The sequence below is a fragment of the Rana temporaria genome, chromosome 7 (assembly GCF_905171775.1).
Source record: "Rana temporaria chromosome 7, aRanTem1.1, whole genome shotgun sequence".
NCBI classification, from domain to species: Eukaryota; Metazoa; Chordata; class Amphibia; order Anura; family Ranidae; genus Rana; species Rana temporaria.
This window is the reverse complement of record NC_053495.1, coordinates 129,436,765-129,459,297: the sequence shown is the minus strand read 5'-3', so window position 1 is coordinate 129,459,297 and position 22,533 is coordinate 129,436,765.

The following is a 22,533-nucleotide window of genomic DNA, read 5'->3' as shown; positions in this document are numbered from 1 at the left end:
GAAAGAAAAAGACATATGGTGTCAGCTTGAAAACTAGAGAGAATTAACATGTCCCATTAACTTCCGGAACCAAGGAGATTCCCATGTGTTCTGCCCAGGGTTCCCATGTCGCCTCAAATGCTTTGGTGGTCTTCATTAATGAGCTGACTAGTTTCTCCTGTGTCATTATCCAAGAGATCTTTCTTTTGGCAGCTGCTATAGAGACTTTTGGAAGCTTCCATGCTTTGGCTATAACAACTTTTGCCTCTAGCAGCAAAAAAGATATCAATTTTTTAGTATATTTAGTAATCTTAGGAATGTAAGCGTTCAGTAGTGCTATTTGGTGAGACTGCACTACAGGGGTACCCGTAACTTTCCGAATAAGGCAGAACACCTTATTCCAGTAACTTCAAATTTTCGGACATTCCCACCAAATGTGCAACATGGAACCCTGGGTCTGACAACCTCTGAAACATAAAGATGAGGTGGAGGGTACATCAATGCCAGTCTAGTGGGGACCAAGTACCATCTTATCAAAACTTTCAGATTAGCTTCTATTAATGCAACATTCACAATACCTTTAAACACTCTTGTTCCCGCTTTGTGCCAATCTTCCAGGTCCCAGGTATCCTGCAAGTCTCTCTCCCATGCTTCCATATAAGGAAATTTAGAGGTAGGTTCCGAAAGTGACAGGTATATTATAGTGATACCCCCTTTATGTTCCATACCCTGACCACACCAGCATTCTTAACGTGTGAACTCTGGGGGTTTCAATTTATTTTTCCATAGAGATGTTAGAAAGTGGTGAATTTGGAGGTGTCTACATTTCTCAGATTCAGGAAGGTCCAATTTTTCCAAGCATTGCTTAAGAGAAATAGGGCCAGAAGAGGTAAAAAAAGTGTCCAATTCTATACATCCCCTTGTCTAGCCACCATTGGAATGCTTTTATGTCCATTCCTGGACTGAACTGTGGATTGTGAAATATGTGGGAAAGTGGTCTAATGTCCGATGTCAATGAGGAAAGATGTCTCAAAGTTTCAGAGATTGTGACAGCGTAGGTGATAATATCGATGGTCTGGATTTGCGGGGGCACCAAAGTAGGGAGTCTAGGGTGTGTGAAGGAACCACCTGCCTTTCTATATCGATCCAGTCAGGTTTTTCACATCTAGAATAGATTATTGAAAGTTGGGCAAGCCTAGCTGCCTGGTAATATCTGAATAGATTTGGAGGTGTCTAAATTTCTCAGATTCAGGAAGGTCCAATTTTTCCAAGCATTGCTTAAGAGAAATAGGGCCAGAAGAGGTAAAAAAGTGTCCAATTCTATACATCCCCTTGTCTAGCCACCATTGGAATGCTTTTATGTCCATTCCTGGACTGAACTGTGGATTGTGAAATATGTGGGAAAGTGGTCTAATGTCCGATGTCAATGAGGAAAGATGTCTCAAAGTTTCAGAGATTGTGACAGCGTAGGTGATAATATCGATGGTCTGGATTTGCGGGGGCACCAAAGTAGGGAGTCTAGGGTGTGTGAAGGAACCGCCTGCCTTTCTATATCGATCCAGTCAGGTTTTTTACATCTAGAATAGATTATTGAAAGTTGGGCAAGCCTAGCTGCCTGGTAATATCTGAATAGATTGGGTAGACCCAACCGTGTTTTAGGACTGAAAAGGACGCTTTGTGAGAGACTATAACCCTTTTTCCCCCAAACAAATTTAATTATTTTCCCCTGGAAAGATTTGAGGTGTTCTCTGATGATCATTATTGGGAGGGATCTAAACAGGTAAAGGAGTCTCGGGAGTAGAGTCATTTTTATTGAGTGGATTCTACCCAACCATGAGATATTATAGTGTGACCATGACCGAAGATCATTCTCCAGTTTGCGGTACAAGGAGGGAAAATTTGCCTTATATAATTGTTCAATCTTGGGGGTTAAATTGATCCCTAAATATCTGATCAAGGAACCAATTGATTTTGAAAGAGGGTTTCAGCTGATCGACTACAGTGGATTGTAGGGAGACATTCAGCGCTTGGGATTTAGACATGTTGACCCATAGCCCGGATATTTTACCGAAGGACTCTAGGAGTCTATTTATATTGGGTAGAGATGTGATCGGGGAAGTGATAAAAAGGAGGACGTCACCAGCAAACAGGGCACATTTGTGGACTGCTTGACCGCAGCTGACACCTTTAATGTTGTGGTCTGTTCTGATTTCTATTGCTAATGTCTCAATCGCTATGGCAAAGATCAGAGGGGACAGAGGACAACCTTGCCTTGTCCCTCTGGCTATATGAATGGGTTCAGAGTAGTACCCCTGTAGCTTGATTCTAGCTTCTGGTTCGGAATATAGCGCTTTTAACAGCCCCAAAAAAGATTCGCCAAATCCCTAACGTCCTAAAACTGTAAATAAATATGACCAGGAGAGGGAGTCGAAGGCCTTCTGAAGATCTAATGAAAGCAGAAGGCCTTTTTGCTTAGGACCCCCGTCCCAACCTGATTGAAGGATAGATATGATATCCACCGCTCTCCTTACTTGGTCCGGGCCTTGTCTCCCAGGGATAAATCCCACTTGGTCCTTGTGGATATAAAGATTAATAAATGAGCTCACTCTATTAGCTAAAATTTTGGTAAGAATCTTCAAATTATTGTTGATTAGGGAAATAGGCCTATAAATTTCTACTAGTTCGGGATCTTTATCAGGTTTGGGAATCACGGATATGTAGGCCGCATTGAGATTAGTATCGATCGGATGTCCCTTACGTTTTCAATTAAAGAATTTGGTGAGGTGAGGGGATAGAATGTCCAAAAAGGATTTATAGTATTGGGTGGAGAACCCATCAGGACCGGGGGCCGACCCCCCTTTTAAATCTTTAATTACTCCTATAGTTTCTTCTGTTTTAATTGGAGCATCCAGTAAATCAATATGTTCCTTACGGAGGGAAGGTATAGGGAGATTATCCAAAAATGAATTTATGATGGGAACCTTAGCCATATAGTTTTTCTGGTACAGTTTAGTGTAAAATTCCTTAAATTATTGTAGAATACGTTGGGGATTGAGAGTTGTAGAGCCGTCCTGTTGGCTTATTTTAGGGAGAGTGTATGTGTGGAGTTTAGGGGAAAGTCTGTTGGCTAGCATCGTGCTCATCTTGTCTGACTGCGAATAAAATTTTGCACCTGACCATTGGATGGACTTCTCAGCTTTGACCGTGAGTGCCAGGTTTAAAGCTAGTCTTGCATTGTCGAGTTGTGCGATTTGGACCTTTAATGGGTCCTTTTTATGTTGTTTGCTGAGTGATGCAAACTCCCTCTCAAGTTTCTCGACTTCCGAGGCCTTTTCTTTTTTCAGTTTAGAAGCTATTTGAATGATCTTTCCCCGGATCGAGGCCTTGTGAGCAGCCCAAAGGGTCTCGGCCGAGATTCCATCCGTGTCATTAATAAGGAATTATTCCTTTAGTGCTTTTTCTATTTCAACTACTATTATTGGGTCATCAAGTAAGGATTCATTAAGTCTCCAATGGGATACAGGAGGTCTATTAAAGTGTCCCCGTAAGGTCATTACCACCATAGAATGATCCGACAGGGCTGTGTCTTTTATAAAAGCTTTGTGCACTGAAGTGATGTGTATAGAAGAAATAAAAATATGGTCAATTCTGCAGTAACATAAATGGGGGTTCGAGAAGTGTGTGTAGTCTTGTGTTGTGGGATTCAGTTCCCTCCTGTCAGGGAAGGTTCCCCCCGCTGGTGTTACTGCCTGGTATTTGGCATGCAGTACTGTGGCCCACCACCAGGTGTCTCCCGGCAGTATTATGTGATCCTTGGGCTGCAGTACTGGCGTCCACCAGCGGGGCGTTCTTGGCAGTATGGAGCATACAGCCCTTCCTGCGTTCAGGTGTGACCTGAATGCAATCAGCACGCCTCTATAAATACCCGGCGTGTGTAATCACTCCTCGCCCTGGTATCGTCATACCTCCTGGACCTGAGCTTGTATTTGACCCTGATTTCTGGACCTGATCCTTGATTCCTGCCTGGACTTGTCCTCCCTGTGTCCTGATTCCTGTCCCCATCCTTACCCATCTACTGACCTCCCATGTGTATGACCTTGGCTTGGCTCGTTTATGAATACGGTATTCCCCTTTATTTGTACATACTGTTTGTTGTTTTATTGTGCACTGGTGGTTCACACATTTGTAAATAAACACCTTTTATTTCACTACTCACCTTGTTTGGTTCCTCTGTGCGGTCACACAGTCTGATCTACCAGCATTCCTGACAGTATACCAGGGCCATCCCTTGATCAGACGTGATTGCTTTGAGGAATCATACTGGTGTAGTGTGTGGCTCTAAAGATGGATTTCAATGAAATCATTTACTATTCTCTGCTGGCAGAGGAGGATGAGGAATATTGTCGCCAGGTTTTTGAGGGATGGACAAGTGACCAGCTGATGGAAGCCATCCGATCAGCCCATTCCATGGTGGATCAGGGTTATATGTCTTATGATGATGTTCAGGCATTAATTCGGTTGTGTGTAAAGCCAGCTCTGTCATTTATTCCTGATGGCAGTGACGATTTCTCTCCCCCCTTCAGTCATGACCAAGTTGAATCCCTGGTGTGGTTATTAGAGGATGATCCGGTGTCTTTTGATGAGCATTATTCCTCCTGTCCCCAGCAGAAGTTGTCTGAGTGCATTTGTTCTGTGCAGTCTCTGATTAGGCAAGGTGTGTGTGAACCTGCTTTTGTTCAGCCTGTGCTGCAGGCATGGTCAGATCTCCTGATTCCAGCAAATCCACCTGTTTCCAGCCCTGCCATTAACCACTCACCTTCCCAAAGATCCATCTGTCCATCACCAATGGCAACCCCAGTTGAAGCTCAGTATACACTGCTTCCCACCAGATACCAATATCCAGTCTCTGCTCCCTGTACCTATCCTGCATACAACCCACCTGTCTCTTCTCAGCCACCTACTAACCCACAAAAACTTCCTCCAGCTACTGTTCCCTCTACTCTGCCATATCCCAATCCTCCTTTCCAGTCCGCTGCACCCCTTACCTACAGAGCTTCTGTGGCTAAGCCCAAGAAAAAACGAAAGTTTTTCCCAACCAAGATGATCCTGCCAGTAACCCAACCTGTCTCCACACCAACCAACCTGCTCCAGTCTGCTTGCATGCCAGCTGAACCTGATTCTGCCAAACCTCTACCTGCTATGCGGCCAGTTTGCCAGCCTGATCCTGTATGCCAGCCTGAAGTTCCTGTGCCAGTTTGCCAACCTGAAGTTCCTGTGCCAGTTTGCCAGCCTGAAGTTGCTGTGCCAGTTTGCCAGCCTAAAGTTGCTGTGCCAGTTTGCCAGCCTGAAGTTGCTGTGCCAGTTTGCCAGCCTGAAGTTGCTGTGCCAGTTTGCCAGCCTGAAGTTGCTGTGCCAGTTTGCCAGCCTGAAGTTGCTGTGCCAGTTTGCCAGCCTGAAGTTGCTGTGCCAGTTTGCCAGCCTGAAGTTGCTGTGCCAGTTTGCCAGCCTGAAGTTGCTGTTTCAGTGCCATCTGCCCTGCCTGTTTCAGTGCCATCTGCCCTGCCTGTTTCAGCGCCATCTGCCCTGCCTGTTTCAGTGCCATCCGCTGCCCAGTCTGAGGTGTCCCTGCCCGCTGCCCAGCTCGACGACCCGGAGCCTGCTGCCCAGCTCGACGACCCGGAGCCTGCTGCCCAGCTCGACGACCCGGAGCCTGCTGCCCAGCTCGACGACCCGGAGCCTGCTGCCCAGCTCGACGACCCGGAGCCTGCTGCTCAGCTCGACGACCCGGAGCTTGCTGCCCAGCTCGACGACTCGGAGTCTGCTGCCCAGCTTGATTTGCCCCTATCTGCATCCCAGCTTGATGTACTTTTTGCCCAACTTAAGATTTCTGTACCCGCTGCCCAGCTTGAGCTGCACTTTGCCCTGTTAAAAGTCATGGACTTTCATCCGGCCCAACCTGATGTGACTTTATCTGCTGCCCAGCTTGACACCACGGACTTTCCCCAGCAACATCTAATTGGAGCGTCCGGAGGCCGCTCCTTTGGGGGGGGGTACTGTCAGGGAAGGTTCCCCCCGCTGGTGTTACTGCCTGGTATTTGGCATGCAGTACTGTGGCCCACCACCAGGTGTCTCCCGGCAGTATTATGTGATCCTTGGGCTGCAGTACTGGCGTCCACCAGCGGGGCGTTCTTGGCAGTATGGAGCATACAGCCCTTCCTGCGTTCAGGTGTGACCTGAATGCAATCAGCACGCCTCTATAAATACCCGGCGTGTGTAATCACTCCTCGCCCTGGTATCGTCATACCTCCTGGACCTGAGCTTGTATTTGACCCTGATTTCTGGACCTGATCCTTGATTCCTGCCTGGACTTGTCCTCCCTGTGTCCTGATTCCTGTCCCCATCCTTACCCATCTACTGACCTCCCATGTGTATGACCTTGGCTTGGCTCGTTTATGAATACGGTATTCCCCTTTATTTGTACATACTGTTTGTTGTTTTATTGTGCACTGGTGGTTCACACATTTGTAAATAAACACCTTTTATTTCACTACTCACCTTGTTTGGTTCCTCTGTGCGGTCACACAGTCTGATCTACCAGCATTCCTGACACCTCTAAATGTCGACAAGACCATGTTGGTAGATCAATTTCGGTATCTTAGAGCTAATCTTAGAGGGGCGGGTTAGTTGTTTAGACAGAATCTTTGACTTATCCAGACTCTGGTCTAACACCGAATATCACCAATCCCGCTAACAATGCCCCTAATGCCAGGAACATTGTCCGAAAGAACGCCGTTTGGCCCTTATTAGGGGAGTAGTAGGAAATAAAGGAAAATAATTGGTCATCAATCACCCTCTTCACTAGGATAAACCTCCCCTCAGGATCTTTGTGTACCAGCGTGGCCTTGAACTTACTAGTTTTGGAGAATAGAATCGCTACCCCCTTTGTTTTGCCTTCTGCGTTAGCTAAGAAGAATTGTGGATATTGGGCATGCAGGAAGGACGGGGAATAGCTTATTGGGAAATGTGTTTCCTGCAGTAAGACAACTTCCATTTTTTGGGTGTGATAGGATTGAAGAATTTTCCTCCTCTTGATAGCTGAGTTTAGACCTTGAACATTGTGTGAAACCACTTTCATTGATGGGTGTGTTGTGTTGTTATGAGGCATGGTGCATGGGAGAGGAGAACTTAACAATAGAGAGAAGACTCACCCCTAGTAGCCGGGGACGTTGTAATGCTGGGCGGTGGAGGATCCTGGGACCTGGATGAGCACGGTGGAGCTGAGACGCCTGTGAACTGACAAAAGAAAAATAGGAGTTAGAAAAAGTTGAAAAAAGGAAAAGAAGAAGGAAAACATGTTGACCCAACCGGGGTCTGCAAGGCTGGGAGGGGGAAGAATCCCTCCCAACTTCACCGGAAAACAATCCTTTGTGGCCCTTACAATGGACCACCACCAGTCCATTCTCCGAGCATGATATGTCCATGGTCAGAAGATAGATGGAGGCGCATGACTGCTGCCCCAGCCAGTACCATCCCTGTGAAACAACTGAAATTATTGATATTGTAAGGCAACAAATGAAAGAACACAAAAAAAACTACATCATTATGAAAAAAAGGAAAAAATCTGGCACAGTCACATCTTAGGGGAGATGCAAAGAGGACTAGGTACAAGAAGCAAAAACAGCGTTGGAATGTTTAACTGGGTCAGACCCTTAATAAAAACACAAGAGAGGAAATAGATCCTTCTGTCTCATGTGTGAAGGGAACCCTTTGTACGCCTGGATTTGTTGGCTTTCCACGTGGGGGAAATTGGGTTAGTAGGAGTAGGACGCTTGGAGGAGCCCGCTTGAAGATTAGAGGTGTCCATTGCTGAGTCTTGCGTGATAAATTTCAGATCCAGAAGGAGCCGTTCGCCCTCAGGGAATGAGGCGAATGAGTGGGTTTTACCTTTATGCGTAAATTTTAATGCAAAGGGAAAGGCCCACCAATATTTGATTTCCCGTTGCGAGAGAATCGAAAGCAGAGGTTTGAGGGCTCTGCGCCTTTGTATTGTCATAGGAGAGATATCAGCAAAAATCTGGATCTCATGGCCTTGGAATGATAAGTGGGAATGTTGGCGTGATATTTTCATTATTTCCTCTTTCACACTGTAGAAGTGAGGTTTTATCACCACATCCATGGGGGATCCATCTTTCCTGGGAGGGCCCAGGGATCTATGGGCTCTGTCTAGCTCCAACTTATGTGGGGTTATTGCCGGTATAAGACTTTTAATAAGGTCCCTGACTGCCGTGGGGACGTCTGTGATGGATTCTGGCAATCCCCTTACTCTGAAGTTGTCTCTCCTGGAGCAGTTTTCAAGGTCATCTATCTTGCTCAGAGCCGCCTCTTATTGCTCCTGTATGACATTGATGTAATCAGTATTTTGGTTGGCTCTGGATACTGTGATATAAAGTTTGTGCTCAATTGCTTCCATTCTGGATCCCAGGTTTTGGAAGTCAGAGCGAATGTCATTAGTGATTTGGTTAGCAGTGTTTGCAAGCCCTTCTCCAGCAGATCTGACAGTTTCAAAAATAAGTCACCTGCATTCTGAGGAATATCATGGTCTGGGCCTCCTGGGGTGATAATGTCCTCCACGTGGGGAGAGATAGCTTCTATGGGTGTGAGCATATAGTTATCCAGCGTTCACTCTATGAGCGATTCAGTAGAGGTGGGGGATGGAGTCACAGCTGGGGGGATATTGTGGGCTGCCTGCGGTGTAAAGGCAAGGGTGGCTGGTGCAATTACTTGCCTGCATCCAGAGAGACCTCCGCTGTGTGTGTCACGTGGCTGTGACGCGGCCACCATCTTAGGTTCGGCCTGGGTCCCCTCGGCGGTGAAACTCAGTTCCAGGTCCCGGCGGACTGACCTGCCTAGCATGGGGAAGAAGCTGAGGTGTTCCCCGATCGATTCCCGCAGTCCACGGGAGTCCCTCTGGCGTGGATCCGGCTTTGGGAAGGATGGATGGCTGAGGCAGAGTGGAGCTCCCGGCTTACGCGCCCATCTTGGAAGCCTCGCACATGTGCCCGGACCAGCCAAATTTCAATCCATCTATGGCTGGTCCTATTAAAGAGCAGTTGATCTGCTACTGCTTACGAATGGCCTGCTGGAAAGCTTTAGTTCCATTAGTGCTGCAGCCAATAGCCTGCAGCACTGGTCAGTGTATTCTGACACCAGCTGACTTCTCCACTGTCAGAATACAATAACACAGTGTAGAGGATTCCCACATCCACCTTGAATATGTGGATGGGGGGGATCAGTTCAATTTTATTCGCTCAGCTGCTGGATGAAGGAAACTGAGCCATGTATAGTCAGCTTTAAGCTGGCCATACAAAGGTTGTATCAAAGGTTAGTCAGGCTAAATAAACACATTCTAACAGATTCCTCTATCCACGCTATATGACACAGATGGATGAATCTCCCAATATAGCTATTGTATATAGCTGGAACCAGTGACTACCAGAATACCTGAAAAGCAACTACACCTGGCTGCATGCAGGCATTGTTAATCTGACAGCTCTCTAATCAGCTCCTTCAATTTTTCAATCAAATAATTTTGGGTGGGAGAGTGATGACAGGTAGTGTTGAGCAGAATATGCCATATTCGATTTCGCGATATATCTCGAATATATATTCGAATATTCGAGATATATTCGCTAAATTCGAATATTCGTGATATTTTATCGAAATTAATTGAATGCGATTTTTCGCTATTGCGAATGCGAAAATAATTGCGATTTTTTTAATAACTGCGGTAGGAGCGCTCTGATTGGCTTAGAATATTCGTGATATTTTATCGAAATATCGCAACATGCGAATGCGATATTTATTGCGCAATTTCGAGATATGCTGGAGGAGCGCTCTGATTGGCTCAGAATATTCGTGATATTTTATCGAAATATCGCAACATGCGAATGCGATATTTATTGCGCAATTTCGAGATATGCTGGAGGAGCGCTCTGATTGGCTCAGAATATTCGTGATATTTTATCGAAATATCGCAACATGCGAATGCGATATTTATTGCGCAATTTCGAGATATGCTGGAGGAGCGCTCTGATTGGCTCAGAATATTCCTGATATTTTATCGAAATATCGCAACATGCGAATGCGATATTTATTGCGCAATTTCGAGATATGCTGGAGGAGCGCTCTGATTGGCTCAGAATATTCCTGATATTTTATCGAAATATCGCAACATGCGAATGCGAAATTTATTGCAGATATTTCGAAAACTGCTGTAGCAGCACTCTGAAATCGAATATGTATGATATTTTAACCAAAATACATATTGCGATTGCGATTTTTCGATCGCGCATGCGCAATTGCGCGAACAACACGCGACCATTTCCTGGAGCCTTGCCAGTTTCCCAATATTACAGCAACATGGTGGGAAGCAATTTCTCAAAGTCTGAGGAAAAGTTGCTGATTTGTGTAAGTATTTTGACCACTGTTATTTCATCATCTTCAACTGCATTTAAGTCTAGTTTAAAAGTTAGTATATATGATCAGATATTAGTATTTAACCAAAAATGTGTCTCCTGCTTTTACAAAACTACAAGTCCCAGCATGCCTGGACAGCTGCAGACACCCTGGTTGGCAAATGTGTATTTAGGCACTTTTCCTTGTTATTTAGCATAATGAATTTAAAATTTTTTTGGACATAGGACGTATGCGAACGTCCTGACTTCAGTGTCCTCAAGGCCCAAGGACGTTCGAATACATATTGCCCTTTAGATGTTGCAGAACTACAACTTCCAGCATGCCTGGGAATGCTGGCACTTCTAGTATTGTAAGTTCTGCAGGCCCACATTTTTCAGGCCTTTATGCACGGGTCTCTAAACTGTGGCACCCTAGATGCAGCAAAAGTAAAATTCTTAGCATGCACTGAAAGACCGTGGCTGATGGGAGTAGTAGTTTTGCAACAGCTGGAGGTGGACTGGTCTTGAAACCCAGAGTTAGGTAACAAACCCGTAGTGTTTTGCAACCATTCTGCCTCCAGCTGGTTATTTTCTGTTGAAAAGCCTGTGGCGTGCAAAACACAACCCAAAAACTCCACCCGGTGCAAGGAAAAATTTGCACACACCTAAAGAGTGACATCACAAAAAACTGCGACGGTTGCATACGTCAGTGGTCCTCCGAAAAGGTCCCGTCTCTGACCCCCCGGGGCGTTAGGCTCCTAGGCTCCTGACAGGGAAAAGAGTTACTGTGGTCCATACAGCCGAAGCCATATGGACCCATCTCGGTCCAAGCAGCGCAATCAACACGCGAACAACACGCGACCATTTCCTGGAGCCTTGCCAGTTTCCAACTTATGATCGCAGCGCAATCACACAGCAACATGGTTGGAAGCAATTTCACTAAGTCTGAGGAAAAGTTGCTGATTTGTGTAAGTATTTTGACCACTGTTATTTCATCATCTTCAACTGCATTTAAGTCTAGTTTAAAAGTTAGTATATATGATCAGATATTAGTATTTAACCAAAAATGTGTCTCCTGCTTTTACAAAACTACAAGTCCCAGCCCAGCCCAGCATTTAAGTCTAGTTTAAAAGTTAGTATATATGATCATATATTAGTATTTCACAAAAAATGTGTCTCCTGCTTTTACAAAACTACAAGTCCCAGCATGCCTGGACAGCTGCAGACACCCTGGTTGGCAAATGTGTATTTAGGCACTTTTCCTTGTTATTTAGCATAATGAATTTAAAATTTTTTTGGACATAGGACGTATGCGAACGTCCTGACTTCAGTGTCCTCAAGGCCCAAGGACGTTCGAATACATATTGCCCTTTAGATGTTGCAGAACTACAACTTCCAGCATGCCTGGGAATGCTGGCACTTCTAGTATTGTAAGTTCTGCAGGCCCCCATTTTTCAGGCCTTTATGCACGGGTCTCTAAACTGTGGCACCCTAAATGCAGCAAAAGTAAAATTCTTAGCATGCACTGACAGACCGTGGCTGATGGGAGTAGTAGTTTTGCAACAGCTGGAGGTGGACTGGTCTTGAAACCCAGAGTTAAGTAACAAACACGTAGTGTTTTGCAACCATTCTGCCTCCAGCTGTTTTTTTCCTGTTGAAAAGCCTGTGGCGTGCAAAACACAACCCAAAAACTCCACCCGGATGCAGTGAAAAATGTGCACACACCTAAAGAGTGACATCACAAAAAACTGCGACTGGTACATACGTCAGTGGTCCTCCGAAAAAGGTCCCGTCTCTGACCCCCCGGGGCGTTAGGCTCCTGACAGGGAAAAGAGTTAGCAACGCATATCTCCCCTATACGTGTATCCTGTGTTGTTAATAATATATTCATAATTATGCAAATGATAATGGCTGCTATATTTATGCAAAAAAGGTGGCGACCGAAATGGCAGGATATAAAATCTTTCATGTTACCCCTGTCATTGATTAATAAGGCGAGAATGCTTCCAATTGTTGAATAGCATACATTTACGTCATATATCCATAAGGCTGTCAACAGAAGTATTACAATATACTTTGTTCTTCATCTTGCAGAAGTTCCTGGAAACAGGATACGATGACCTGCGGCGGCAGCCACAGAAAAGGGCTGTGGTCAGCGCCCTAATCGCTGACTTTGGCGGCCAACATGACCACAAGGCCATTGTTAAGAAGTGGTCTGACCTCAAGAGGCGCCAAATGGGTAATGTCAGACGTCTTCGGGCTAAATATCATCCAGGTAAGTTATTGTTGACAGTTATGTTTTTTTTTAAAAAAGTGTATTTTGTGCGTGAACTCGAAAGAGAGAGGAGCCGGCCTGCAGGAGTTGGGAGGCCTCCCCCAGAGGCAATCTGCCACCTTTCTCCATGCCCCGGTTGGCAATGGCGGGTGTGAGGGGGTCCTCCCAACCCAACCTCGCATAGCACACCCACCAGTGGCGGGGCTGAGACCACCAAACTCAATTCACAGGTAGCCGAGAGCGGGATCCGAACCCCTAGCTGCAGAGGTGAATCAGTTGTCAGTGCAGTGGCAATCGCGTGGAGCCACCGCAGCTCCTTTGGTGACAGTTATGTAAGGTCATATGTAATTCATGTAAGGTCAGATGTTGTTAACCAAGATGCCATGTTGTGCTAACATATATCACCACCGGCCAAGGTATTCATAGTACTGTTGAAAAAAGACATGGGGCAGCAGACAGGAACACAGAAGTTATGTGGGAACATAATTTTCCCATTGCTTTGCATGGGACTTTAAAGAAAAACCCCGACCATGGCAAGTGGGGGTGGGTAAGGTTTAAACCACCTATCCTATGTTTGTGGCTGACATATAAGTAACCTGTGTGCCAAGTTTCATATAAATATCTTTAGCCGTTTGTACGTGATGCTGGAACATACATACATACATACATACATACATACATTTATGCACACACACACGTTGAGTTTTATATATATAGATTACCACTAAATTCCTGTGTTAGGAGTGGGGTTGTTATAGTAATCCCGTGTGCTCCATCAGGCCCTTTTTTTAACATGAGATGGTCTGAACAAAACAAAGGAGACAAAAACAGCTCATTTTAACATGGTTGCATCCCAGCTCACGCTCAGTCCCCTGTAGTGCCCACAAGACCCTTTAATATAACATTGTCCCATTGGTTAACTGTCTATATAAATCAATTTGTATTCATATACAATACAGCACAGTACACAGAATTTGCATACGTCATTAGAAAACATTTTTATAATATATGAACATTGTGTTATTATAGGAGCTCCAATGCCAGTTGTCCGCGCCAAGCGCAGAAGGCGCCAGGCCGATGAGGAGGAGGAGGAGGATGCGGCAGAGGAGGATGCGGCAGAGGAGGACATGGATGAGGAGGAGCAGCCAGGGCCCTCCCACTCCCCAACCCCAGCTCCTGTTGAGGAGCAAGCTGAGGAGCTTCCCCCCCCCACCACCCCAACTTCTCAAGCAGAAGAGCAGGAGGAAGAGAGCGGTCCTGTGAGCCTCATTCAGGAAGGTAAATATGTGCACAATGATTAATAACATTTCAACAACAAAATGTAGATATAAAAATGGACAACATATAAAGCGCACCTGTCAGATTGTATAACCATAATATGGTATTGATGCTAGAAGTATACAGGTAGTGCATAATTATTAGGCAAGTTGTATTTTTTGAGGATTCATTTTATTATTGAACAACAACCATGTTCTCAATGAACCCCAAAAACTCATTAATATCAAAGCTGAATTTTTTTGGAAGTAGTTTTTAGTTTGTTTTTAGTGTTAGTTATTTTCGGGGGATATCTGTGTGTGCAGGTGACTACTATTACTGTGCAGAATTATTAGGCAACTTAACCAAAAAATAAATAGATAGCCATTTCAATGATTTATTTTTAACAGTGAAACCAATATAACATCTCAACATTCACAAATACACATTTCTGACATTTAAAAACAAAACAAAAACAAATCAGTGACCAATATAGCCACCTTTCTTTGCAAGGACACTCAAAAGCCTGACATCCATGGATTCTGTCAGTGTTTTGATCTGTTCACCATCAACATTGCGTGCAGCAGCAACCACAGCCTGCCAGACACTGTTCAGAGAGGTGTACTGTTTTCCCTCCTTGTAAATCCCACATTTGATGATGGACCACAGGTTCTCAATGGGGTTCAGATCAGGTGAACAAGGAGGCCATGTCATTACTTTTTTTTATTTAATACCCTTTCTTGCCAGCCACGCTGTGGAGTACTTTGACACGTGTGATGGAGCATTGTCCTGCATGAAAATCATGTTTTTCTTGAAGGATGGTGACTTTTTCCTGTACCACTGCTTGAAGAAGGTCTCTTCCATAATCTGGCAGTAGGACTGGGAGTTGAGCTTGACTCCATCCTCAATCCGAAAAGGCCCCACAAGCTCATCTTTGATGATACCAGCCCAAACCAGTACTCCACCACCACCTTGCTGGCGTCTGAGTCGGACTGGAGCTCCCTGCCCTTTACCAATCCAGCCACGGGCTCTTCCATCTGGCCCATCAAGACTCACTCTCATTTCAGCAGTCCATAAAACCTTAGAAAAATCTTTCTTGAGATATTTATTGGCACAGTCTTGACGTTGCAGCTTGTGTGTCTTGTTCAGTGGTCATCGTCTTTCAGCCTTTCTTACCTTGGCCATGTCTCTGGGTATTGCACACCTTGTGCTTTTGGGCACCCCAGTGATGTTGCAGCTCTGAAATATGGCCAATCTTGTGGCAAGTGGCATCTTGGCAGCTGCACGCTTAACTTTTCTCAGTTCATGGGCAGTTATTTTGCACCTTTGTTTTTCCACACGCTTCTTTTGTTTGATGATCACGCTTCAGAAGCTTTGCAACTTTAAGAGTGCTGCATCCCTCTGCTAGATATCTCTCTATTTTGGACTTTTCAGAGTCTGTCAAATCCTTCTTTTGGCCAATTTTGCCAAAGAAAAGGAAATTGACTAATAATTATGCACACCTGATATAGAGTGTTGATGTCATTAGACCACACACCTTCTCATTACAGAGATGTACATTACCTAATATGCCTAATCTGTAGTAGGCTTTCGAGCCTATACAGCTTGGAGTAAGACAACATGCATAAAGAGGATGATGTGGTCCAAATACTCATTTGCCTAATAATTCTGCACTCCCGGGATGTGTTAGACACATAACAAGTGTATACACATGATAATGATTGATTAATAAGCAAAAAAAAATATTTATTTATTTGGTAACGTTATTTGAAATCCAAATGTTTTTTTATTATATCCTAAAAGCATCAAGAGATCTGAAGAGGCAAAATATACTCATTGAAAAGACGCACCAGAAGATCCTTCAGAACCAGCGTAAGATGAGCTACCTCAACCAACAAAATGCTCTGCTAGAGCAGCAGCTATCGGGTCAGATTGCGGAAATGCACCGCATTCAAAAACGGATTGAGAGCTATATTTAAATTTATTTTTGTATTAAAAAAACTTATTTTTTGGAAATGTTTCATTTCTTTTTGAGATAGAGTTGTAGGTTTTTCAACACATCTAACTTCACATCAAACAAATCAACATCAACACATTTAACTTCATAATAAGCAAAAACATTTTATACTATTATTTTATTTAACATTAACCTAGGACAAACTAAAGCACACGACACAGACACGACGAACACAAAATAAACTGTTGAAAAATGAACATAACAAAAGCAACAATATATATATATATATATACAAAGAGAGAGAGAGGGAGAGCAAGAAAGAGAGAGAATGCAGATGAGCTCTTGCAGTCAGCCCAATGGTTGCAGTATAAATGCCGAAAAACAGGGTTTAACATAAGGTTCATTGTTATAGTTACACTTGCTGTTTAGATCCGGTCTGGTAGTCCGGTCTGGTAGCTTGTAGCGGAGGCTGTTGGTGGATCCGCTGTGCCAGAAAGCTCATGAAGCTTTACTCAGCATGGAGGCAGCAGCAGGAGTATTAAAATATAATATAACTAGACAATGCATTTCCTGAGGAAAATGCGAGTGGGAATGCTGAATAGCTTAATTGGTGAGCCCCTTGCCAAAGACATTCACCATAACCACTACACTATCTTTAGGACACACAGCTTCTTTCTCTATCTGCAAAGTATAGAGTATGCTGACTTCCTGGTCGCCCCTCCCCCCTCAATAGGTTTCCCCTCCCCCCCAGGTCAGTGAGGAGGAATATTGCACTGAGGTCAGGAAAGTTATTTATGGAAAGAAATAACATTACAAACGCTTTTAATTCACAGATCTAATACATGATTTAAGCCTCCAAACAAAGCTTAATAAATCCTCAAACGTACATGCAATTGATACAACGACTACACCGTTTGAAATACACGGCCCTTGTAAACGCATCGATATGAAATTTATGTAGATAAACTTAAAAATGTGGCCATTTCTGCGATTTAGAAAAGAGCGTCTTTGTGAGTTCTGCAGCAACATTTTTTAGATAATTTCACATGAGAGTCTATGAGACATAATTTCTGGCTGTTGCTCCAATAATTAAAACTAAAATACGTATCGCAGAATTGGTCACATTGCCATAAACCAGACAAGCATAGCTACGTTTTGATCTAAAAATTGTGTATGAAAAGTAGATCTTGTGGGCGTGAGACCAATTTGTTTCCCCTTTTTGTAAAGATATTTTTAATTACAAAGATCTCCAATGTTAAGGTCACCTGACAGACTCTAAATCCCCTCCATAGGATTACATTATAACCTATTGCATTTTTGTGAAAAATTCGCAAAACGTAAATTGCGTTTTCACCAAAAAATTGTAAACGATAACGATTTGAAAAGTCATAGCCGGATAGCTAAATATTTTGTGACCGCTTTAAAGTTTTTTCAGTGTCTGTAAGTGAAAGTATGAAGTAGCTGAAACTTTTGGCATGGCATGTGAATTCAAAGGGGAAAAGGATGTTCTCATTGACTTCAATGTTTAAAAAAAGGGTCTAAAAGCTTAAAATTTATAAAAGTGTAAAAAGTAGAAAAAAACTTGAAGAAGTCCCATCATTAGCTGAACGAGACGAACATTTTTACAGTTGAATGGTCTCAATAGTTGAAAGTATGCCGAAGTTACGCAGAACCAAAAAACTTAAGGAATAATAAGATTACTAAATTTACGGATATCAATACTGGAAATGTTTATTAAAGCATTCACACTAATTAAGATTAATACATTTACGGGTATCCATACTAGGAATGCTTATTAAAGCATTCCCACTAAGTATCACACAGGCATGATTTACAAGCAGTAGTGGTAATAGTAATACATAGCATAAAAACACTTGGGGAATACTTTACAGCATCAGTAGTGGTCATAGTAGTCAATAGTGTACCAAAAAATTGGGACACAGGTGTCTTGACTGAGCTGTAATAGTAGTAGTAGACATTGACAATACAGTGTCAAATCACTCGGGCAAGAGGTGCCATGATGAACAGCAGTCTTAATAAGAGTATATAGGGTGTGAAATAACTGCTGACATAGGTGTCTTGACTGGGCAGCAGAAGCAGCAGTAGTAGTATTAACAGTAGTAGTTGATACAGAGTCATATCACATGGGCAGGAGGTGCCATCATGAACAGCAGTAGGAATAGGAGTATATAGAGTGTCAAATAACTGCTGACATAGGTGTATTGACTGGGCAGCAGCAGCAGAAGCAGCAGTAGTATTAACAGTAGTAGTTGATACAGAGTCATATCACATGGGCAGGAGGTGCCATGATGAACAGCAGTAGGAATAGGAGTATATAGAGTGTCAAATAACTGCTGACATAGGTGTCTTGACTGGGCAGCAGCAGCAGAAGCAGCAGTAGTATTAACAGTAGTAGTTGATACAGAGTCATATCACATGGGCAGGAGGTGCCATCATGAACAGCAGTAGGAATAGGAGTATATAGAGTGTCAAATAACTGCTGACATAGGTGTATTGACTGGGCAGCAGCAGCAGAAGCAGCAGTAGTATTAACAGTAGTAGTTGATACAGAGTCATATCACATGGGCAGGAGGTGCCATGATGAACAGCAGTAGGAATAGGAGTATATAGAGTGTCAAATAACTGCTGACATAGGTGTCTTGACTGGGCAGCAGCAGCAGAAGCAGCAGTAGTATTAACAGTAGTAGTTGATACAGAGTCATATCACATGGGCAGGAGGTGCCATCATGAACAGCAGTAGGAATAGGAGTATATAGAGTGTCAAATAACTGCTGACATAGGTGTCTTGACTGGGCAGCAGCAGCAGCAGAAGCAGCAGCAGTAGTATTAACAGTAGTAGTTGATACAGAGTCATATCACATGGGCAGGAGGTGCCATGATGAACAGCAGTAGGAATAGGAGTATATAGAGTGTCAAATAACTGCTGACATAGGTGTCTTGACTGGGCAGCAGCAGCAGCAGAAGCAGCAGCAGTAGTATTAACAGTAGTAGTTGATACAGAGTCATATCACATGGGCAGGAGGTGCCATGATGAACAGCAGTAGGAATAGGAGTATATAGAGTGTCAAATAACTGCTGACATAGGTGTCTTGACTGGGCAGCAGCAGCAGAAGCAGCAGTAGTATTAACAGTAGTAGTTGATACAGAGTCATATCACATGGGCAGGAGGTGCCATCATGAACAGCAGTAGGAATAGGAGTATATAGAGTGTCAAATAACTGCTGACATAGGTGTCTTGACTGGGCAGCAGCAGCAGAAGCAGCAGTAGTATTAACAGTAGTAGTTGATACAGAGTCATATCACATGGGCAGGAGGTGCCATGATGAACAGCAGTAGGAATAGGAGTATATAGAGTGTCAAATAACTGCTGACATAGGTGTCTTGACTGGGCAGCAGCAGCAGAAGCAGCAGTAGTATTAACAGTAGTAGTTGATACAGAGTCATATCACATGGGCAGGAGGTGCCATCATGAACAGCAGTAGGAATAGGAGTATATAGAGTGTCAAATAACTGCTGACATAGGTGTCTTGACTGGGCAGCAGCAGCAGCAGAAGCAGCAGCAGTAGTATTAACAGTAGTAGTTGATACAGAGTCATATCACATGGGCAGGAGGTGCCATGATGAACAGCAGTAGGAATAGGAGTATATAGAGTGTCAAATAACTGCTGACATAGGTGTCTTGACTGGGCAGCAGCAGCAGAAGCAGCAGTAGTATTAACAGTAGTAGTTGATACCGAGTCATATCACATGGGCAGGAGGTGCCATCATGAACAGCAGTAGGAATAGGAGTATATAGAGTGTCAAATAACTGCTGACATAGGTGTATTGACTGGGCAGCAGCAGCAGAAGCAGCAGTAGTATTAACAGTAGTAGTTGATACAGAGTCATATCACATGGGCAGGAGGTGCCATGATGAACAGCAGTAGGAATAGGAGTATATAGAGTGTCAAATAACTGCTGACATAGGTGTCTTGACTGGGCAGCAGCAGCAGAAGCAGCAGTAGTATTAACAGTAGTAGTTGATACAGAGTCATATCACATGGGCAGGAGGTGCCATCATGAACAGCAGTAGGAATAGGAGTATATAGAGTGTCAAATAACTGCTGACATAGGTGTATTGACTGGGCAGCAGCAGCAGAAGCAGCAGTAGTATTAACAGTAGTAGTTGATACAGAGGCATATCACATGGGCAGGAGGTGCCATGATGAACAGCAGTAGGAATAGGAGTATATAGAGTGTCAAATAACTGCTGACATAGGTGTCTTGACTGGGCAGCAGCAGCAGAAGCAGCAGTAGTATTAACAGTAGTAGTTGATACAGAGTCATATCACATGGGCAGGAGGTGCCATCATGAACAGCAGTAGGAATAGGAGTATATAGAGTGTCAAATAACTGCTGACATAGGTGTCTTGACTGGGCAGCAGCAGCAGCAGAAGCAGCAGCAGTAGTATTAACAGTAGTAGTTGATACAGAGTCATATCACATGGGCAGGAGGTGCCATGATGAACAGCAGTAGGAATAGGAGTATATAGAGTGTCAAATAACTGCTGACATAGGTGTCTTGACTGGGCAGCAGCAGCAGCAGAAGCAGCAGCAGTAGTATTAACAGTAGTAGTTGATACAGAGTCATATCACATGGGCAGGAGGTGCCATGATGAACAGCAGTAGGAATAGGAGTATATAGAGTGTCAAATAACTGCTGACATAGGTGTCTTGACTGGGCAGCAGCAGCAGAAGCAGCAGTAGTATTAACAGTAGTAGTTGATACAGAGTCATATCACATGGGCAGGAGGTGCCATCATGAACAGCAGTAGGAATAGGAGTATATAGAGTGTCAAATAACTGCTGACATAGGTGTCTTGACTGGGCAGCAGCAGCAGAAGCAGCAGTAGTATTAACAGTAGTAGTTGATACAGAGTCATATCACATGGGCAGGAGGTGCCATCATGAACAGCAGTAGGAATAGGAGTATATAGAGTGTCAAATAACTGCTGACATAGGTGTATTGACTGGGCAGCAGCAGCAGAAGCAGCAGTAGTATTAACAGTAGTAGTTGATACAGAGTCATATCACATGGGCAGGAGGTGCCATGATGAACAGCAGTAGGAATAGGAGTATATAGAGTGTCAAATAACTGCTGACATAGGTGTCTTGACTGGGCAGCAGCAGCAGCAGAAGCAGCAGTAGTAGTATTAACAGTAGTAGTTGATACAGAGTCATATCACATGGGCAGGAGTTGCCATGATGTACAGCAGTCTTAATAAGAGTATATAGGGTGTGAAATAACTGCTGACATAATTGTCTTGACTGATCCAAAGGAGTCATGGGAGAAAATCATGTGGTCAGATGAGACTATAATATAATTTTTTGATCATAATTTCACTAACCGTGTTCGGAGGAAGAATAATGATGAGTACCATGCCAAGAACGCCATCCCTAATGTGAAGCATGGGGGTGGTAGCATCATGCTTTGGTGGTGTTTTTCTGCACATGGGACAGGGTGACTGCACTGTATTAAGGAGAGGATGACCGGGGCCATGTATTGCAAGATTTTGGGCAACAACCTCCTTCCCTGAGTTAGAGCTTTGAAGATGGGTCGAGGCTGGGTCTTCCAACATGAGAATGACCCAAAGCACACAGCCAGGATAACCAAGGATTGGCTCTGTAAGGAGCATATCAAGGTTCTGGCGTGGCCTAGCCAGTCTCCAGACCTAAACCCAATAGAGAATCTTTGGAGGGAGCTCAAACTCCGTGTTTCTCAGCGATAGCCCAGAAACATGACTGATGTAGAGAAGATCTGTGTGGAGGAGTGGGCCAAAATCCCTCCTCCAGTGTGTGCAAAGCTGGTGTAAAACTACAAGAAATTTTTGACCGCTGTAATTGCAAAGAAAGCCTACTGTACCAAATATTAACATTGATTTTCTCTGATGTTGAAATAGTTATATTCAGCACTGTAAATACATCAGGTCCGGGGCTTCATCAGGGAATGCATGGCAAGGGACCCTTCAGCGCCCTGAACCGACGACGGGTGCCAGAAAGTCACCGCCGATCCAGGACTCATTCATCTTTATGAATGTGAGTCTGTCCACGGACTCTGTGGACAGACGGGTCCTCTTGTCCGTGACCACCCCACCTGCCGCGCTGAATGTCCGCTCAGATAGTACGCTGGAGGGGGGGCAAGACAATAACTCCAGCGCATACTGAGCGAGCTCGCGGCAGGTGTCCAATCTGGCAACCCAGTACTCCATGGGGTCGTCGGTGCTCATACTGTCAGAAGCACCGACGGACGCCATGTAGTCTGCCACCATGTGGGCCAGCCGCTGGTGGTGACTGCTGCTGCTGCTGCTGGTGGTGGTACTGGGTCGCTCGGTTTGGAAGAACATCCTCATCTCTTCCATTAGGTCCCCTGCTCGGCTGCAGCTGGGTGCAGCCACCTGCTGGGTGAGATGAGGGGGGACAACTGGAGGCCGGGGAGTTGCCTGCTCCAACCGTCTGACAATGGCTGCCTGCAGTTCCTCCATCCGGTGCTGCCTCCGGCTGGCTGGGATGAACTGCTCCAGTTTCCCCTTGCACCTGGGATCCAAAAGGGTGGC